The following is a 6,286-nucleotide window of genomic DNA, read 5'->3' on the forward strand; positions in this document are numbered from 1 at the left end:
ATGCCTAACTGCAAAGGAAATGATTTATCTTCTCCAAGAAGCCTTCCGTGAAATTCCTCTCCTTCCCCCCGCCCTACAGGATACTTCCGTGGACACTCCTTCGGTCCCTCTATTATAGTACTAATCTATCTACGATGTATTCTTCCTGGATTAGGCGGAGAGAGAAATTATTCATCTTTATATCTCCCACCAACAGGAAGGATTCAATAAATGTTTGCTGGGTATAATCACAAACACATCCGTAGTACATGAATGAAATCCGAATTTTCCTTAGTTACTAGAGACAGTCTCTGCTTTATTCACTTATGTCTCTAGTCCCTCATGTAGTGGATACTTGAAGGAAAATAGATGTTTCACCTATGGTTGTGTTGCTAGGATTTAGGATTTCCATCCCCTGAGCTTGGCATGCTGAAGACAGCCTTCTTGTACCCCAACCAAGCTGAACCTTCCACACTTCTCAGGTCTTCAAGCCCCCCTGCCAGTTGCGGGGGCTTATTAGTATCTTGGGTTCTTGGAGATAGTGTGCACAGAAGAGAGTTTGGATGGATTGAACAAAGACACCATCAGGCATAACATCTCCTGGGTGGTTACCAAGAGAACAAATAACTACTGCCCTCTGCCAACAAAGAGAGTAAGTTCTCAATGCAAGTGTCCTGTGGTGTCAGTCAAATGTCAATGGATGGTCTGCAGGTGTTGGTGAAGCTCTGTTTGGTCTCTGCTGCTGAACCCAGATGGTTCTCAACCTGAGCCTGGGTCGTCTAATGATACTGACTCTTTGGTTCCTCTAAGTCCAGATACTCCCCTTGGCCCAACTCCCCAGCCAGGGAAATATAGTCCCCTCCAGGTAACTCATCTGTAAAATGAAAGTACCGTTACTTATCTCAATCTTATTGTGTAGTTGTTAAAAGCTACACACGTAAAGGACGTGAAGCTTTTGAGCTCACTCACATTCATTGTTTTTATTACCTTCTTCTGGTTTATTACCTAGGCCAAACTCAGACTCTGTCTCCTCCAGAGTGTGTATGGTGGACAGACTCTAGGATGACCCTTCATGGTCCCCCTCTTGGGGTTCATGACCTTGTGTAATCTCTTTCCTTTGAATGTGGCAGGATCTGTGACATTCTTCTAATCAATAGAATATGGCAAAGGTGAGGAGATGTCACTTCCTTGACTGTATTATGTTATGTTTAGTTTTTAGCTAAATTTGAAACAATAGAGAAACATGATTTTGACACATTCAGGATATTTAATGAGCCAAGTTTTTTAAACTTGTTACAGCAAGTTTAAAAAGATAGTGATTGTCATACGACCCAGCAATCCCACTACTGGGCATATACCCTGAGAAAACCATAATTCAAAAAGAGTCATGTACCACAATGTTCATTGCAGCTCTATTTACAATAGCCAGGACATGGAAACAACCTAAATGTCCATCAACAGATGAATGGATAAAGAAGGTGTGGCACATATATACAATGGAATATTACTCAGCCATAAAAGGAAACGAAATTGAGTCATTTGTAGTGAGGTGGATGGACCTAGAGTCTGTCATACAGAGTGAAGTAAGTCAGAAAGAGAAAAACAAATACCATATGCTAACACATATATATGGAATCTAAAAAACAACAACAACAAGATGGTCGTGAAGAACCTAGGGGCAAGATGGGAATAAAGATGCAGACCTACTAGAGAATAGACTTGAGGATATGGGGAGGGGGAAGGGTAAGCTAACCTGCCGACATTTTGATCTTGGACTTCCATTCTCCAGAACCGTGAGAAAATAAATTTCCACTGCTTAAGCCCTACAGTCTGTGATATTTTGTTATGGCAGCCCTAGCAAACTATGTACTGTACGTATACTACATATAGTAGAGTATTGTTTTGTGAAATTTTAGTTTCAGTTGTGTGTATGTGCACTGGGTCTCAATGCAAGATGCATTTCTTATTATGGGTTGTAGGTCAAAATGTTTGAAAAACATTGAGCTGGAAGAAATGAAGGATTTTGCCTCCCAGTTCTGATATAAGCCAATTGAACTAAAACCTTATACTAGGCAAACCTGGAGAAACCTTAGCTCCGCTTTTCCTGGGTAGGGCGCTAAGGAGAAGAAATGGGTTCCTTATGAAAATGACTCTAGAACAGTGTTCTGGAGTGGAGTCTGTGGACAGAATTTACAAGGGTGTGAACTTGGATAGGAAGAAGGTACATGTTTATTTTCACTAATGTCTACCTGAAAATTACCATTTCCTTCCACTGTAAATAGAAGTAACAGATTTTGGTAATATTCGCAGTACTTGTAACTTTGTCACCAATTAAAATCACGTATATTTTCATATCACATTACACAAACTCTATCTCAAAACGCAAATTGCAACCATTCCTATATTGAAAGTATATTAGTTTGTTATTTAATATATTAATAAAGGAGCACATGTATTACGATGCACAATTTTTTTTTTTTTTTTTTTTTTTTTTGCATTACACGGGCCTCTCACTGTTGTGGCCTCTCCCGCTGCGGAGCACAGGCTCCGGACGCGCAGGTTCAGCGGCCATGGCTCACGGGCCCAGCCGCTCCGCGGCATGTGGGATCTTCTCGGATTGGGGCGCGAACCCGCGTCCCGTGCATCGGCAGGTGTACTCTCAACCACTGTGCCACCAGGGAAGCCCACAAATTTGTTTTTTAAATATATTTTGATAATAACCTTGTTAGTATATAATTTCTTTCCCCAGGATCCCTAGGTATTTATGCATTTAAGAACATTTTTCTAAGAAGGGTCCATAGGCTTCACAAGACTGTCAAAGGGGGTCTGTGACAGATAACGGGTTAAGAAAATCTCTACAGGTATATTTTTATAGACTCAGGTCCTGCCTCTGTTACATTTCATCTGAGTCCTTTCTTAACTGTTTCTTTCCACTTCCACTGTTTTGGTTATGACCAAGACTCTCCTAATGACCAGTTTCTTTTAACTGGGGACTTCTTTGGTTCTAACTTTGACTTGACATCTTCCCAAAGGCTGCCTCTGTGTTTACACCTCTGCTCTTGCGGTGCAGCCCAAGGACAGTGGCCCTACCCTGACCCTCGGGCCAGGAAGCTGACCCACAGGGTTACAACTTCTGGACTGCTGAGGACCAGTGGGAAGGTGTCTTGGCCACCCAAGGCCACCCAAGGAGCTTGTGGCCATTAGAAATCCAGCTAATAACATCAGCAGCACAGAATGGGAAACCTTCAGTCCCAGGCCCTGTGGACCTGTTCCTGCCTCCTGAGGGTGTTTGACTTACTTTTGTGACCTCCCTCACTGCTTCATTTCTTATTTAGACTTCCAGCCCATGACCTGAATTTGTAGCCCCATACAAGGTCCTCCAGACCCAAGAGGTCCACATTTCCATTGCCCACCATCAGTGGCCATATGGAGCACGTCCGTTCCCCACAGCGCGGAGTCTGCCAATTCACAATAATTGGGATCTTCACTCCCTTTGTCTTCCACGAGCACACAGCACTCCCATTTTGGTTCACCCACCTGACCAACACTGGGGGGAATTCCACACTCCCACAAATAAAAGAATGATACCTTCCAGGGGTGGGCAAGGACCATACTAAATTTCCTTCCCTCCACCCCCTTTATGGGAGCAATCATCCACCTTGTGCTGCGGGGCCCTACTTGGCCATCATGTCAGTAGCACACTCTGACCTCTAGAGGGAGCCCTGTGAATGACGAAGAGGAGCAGCTGTGAGCCTTCAGGGAATGGGGGGCTGGAACCTTGAATCACCAGCTGTCCTGGGGAATGGGGCTCATGTCTGGGCCACATATCCTAAGTTCACTGATGACCTTTAGTGTCCTTTGGGCAGGAATGCCCTACTTAATTTACTTTGTCTGTTCTGGCTCCCCACCCATCTCTGCCCAACTGCCAACATTTATCTATTTGGGGGTCACGATTCTTTTTTTTTAAAAATCACTTTCATTTTTATTTATAATCGGAAAACAATTAGAAGTTAAAGGGGGAAGGTATCTACAAACAACAAGTGCTGGAGAGGGTGTGGAGAAAAGGGAACCCTCCTACACTGTCAGTGGGAATGTAAATTGATACAACCACTATGGAGAACACTATGGAGGTTCCTTAAAAAACTAATAATAGAACTACCATATGAATCAGCAATCCCACTCCTGGGCATATATTCCAATAAAAACATGGTTTGAAAGGATACACGCACCCCAATGTTCATAGCAGCACTATTTACAATAGCTAAGACACGTAAGCAACTTAAACGTCCATCGACAGAGGAACGGATAAAGAAGACGTACATATACACAATGGAATATTACTCAACCATTAAAAAGAATGAAATAATGCCACTTGCAGCAAGATGGGTGGACCTGGAGATTATCATACTGAGTAAAGTAAATCAGACAAAGACAAATATCATATGATATTGCTTATATGTGGAATCTTAAAAAAAACGATACACATGAACTTATTGACAAAACAGAAACAGACTTACAGACTTAGAGAATGAACTTATGGTTACTGAGGGTGGGGGGAGGGATAGATTGGGAGTTTGGGACTGACACGTACACACTGCTATATTTAAAACAGATAGCGGCCGGGCCCGGCCCGGCGCTTCACTCGCGCTGCAGACCCTGCCTTGAGTGCGCAGCTCTCCGGCCCGCGTGAACGCTTCCCCCAGACACCACCACCCTTTGGAATGGCCAGCAGGGGACCTGCCTACGGCCTGAGCCGGGAGGTGCAGCAGAAGATTGAGAAGCAATACGACGCAGACCTGGAGCAGATCCTGATCCAATGGACCACCGCCCAGTGCCGCAAGGATGTGGGCCGGCCCCAGCCTGGGCGCGAGAACTTCCAGAACTGACTCAAGGATGGCACGGTGCTGTGTGAGCTCATTAATGGGCTGTACCCCGAGGGGCAGGCCCCAGTGAGGAAGATCCAGTCCTCCGCCATGGCCTTCAAGCAGATGGAGCAGATCTCCCAGTTCCTGCAAGCAGCCGAGCGCTACGGCATCAACACCACTGACATCTTCCAGACTGTGGACCTCTGGGAAGGAAAGAACATGGCCTGTGTGCAGCGGACACTGCTGAACCTGGGTGGGCTGGCGGTAGCCCAGAGCAATGGGCTCTTCTCTGGAGATCCCAACTGGTTTCCCAAGAAATCCAAGGAGAACCCTCGGAACTTCTCAGACGACCAGCTGCAGGAGGGCAAGAATGTGATTGGGTTACAGATGGGGACCAACCGCGGGGCATCTCAGGCAGGCATAACCGGCTACGGGATGCCACGCCAGATCCTCTGATCCCACCCACAGCCCTGCCCCCGCCTGCCATGAATGGTTAATATATATATATGTGTGTGTATATATATATATTTTAGCAGTGACATTCCCTGAGAGCCCCTGGAGCTCTCACACTCCCCTCTGCCAGGGTTGGGGCCTGGCCTGTCTCCTCTGAGGGTGCCTGACAGTGGCCTCCCCACCGTGCTTACTAATACATTCCCTTCTCCAAATCCACCAAAATTGGACCAACTGGCCTCTTTTCCCCAGGACCAAAATTAGGGGGGCATCACCCCCTCTCCCCACCATACCTCTTCTCTTTCTCTCTGGCCTCTCTTCCCCTGAGCCCTGTGCCCTAATCCATTCGTTGGCTGGGAGTCAGGGATGCTGCCTAACGACCTTCTCCCCACAAGTACGCCTCGCCCACAGCTGTGGCTGCAGGGACTTAATTTATAGGGAGGGGTCTGTGGCGGCTGCTCCCCCAGCCCCAGCTGGACTGCACTCACCACGCTTCTGAGGCAGCCTGCCCTGGCAGAGGCCTTCAGGCCTCTCATTTTACATTCCCCTCTCTGTGGCTAAGGGGTGGGGGTGAGGGGACCAGGGAGGGAAGGCTGCCCACCATGGGCTGGGGCTTGAAGAATCTGAGTTTGATGATTTAAATAAAGAATCTGTCTTTTTTTTTTAACAAAAATTAAATTAAAAAATAAAATAAAATAGATAACCAACAAGGACCTATTGTAAAATAAATAAATAAATCATAAAAAAGGAAGAAAATAAAATAAGGTATCATGTTTTACAACAACATTTTAAAATCAAATATGATTAGATGGCAAGATTTATACTCCAAATATTATAATAGGATGTTGAGAGAAATTAAGGAAGGCTTAAAGGAGGTACATGCCATCTCCATGGACTGGAAGACTCAACTTGAAAACCTCTTATTCTCTCCAAAGTGATAGAGACTCACTACCATACTGGTCAAAATCCCAGCAGGTTTTTATCCCCGCTGT

The 6,286-nt window shown here is 45.5% G+C and overlaps 1 pseudogene; it reads left to right on the forward strand.

Moving 5' to 3' along the window:
- Window positions 1-4,682: 4,682 nt before the first annotated feature.
- LOC115843881 (transgelin-2 pseudogene) lies at window positions 4,683-5,300 on the forward strand (annotated as a pseudogene).
- Window positions 5,301-6,286: the final 986 nt, after the last annotated feature.

Source organism: Globicephala melas, chromosome 7 (assembly GCF_963455315.2).
Source record: "Globicephala melas chromosome 7, mGloMel1.2, whole genome shotgun sequence".
Lineage (NCBI taxonomy): Eukaryota > Metazoa > Chordata > Mammalia > Artiodactyla > Delphinidae > Globicephala > Globicephala melas.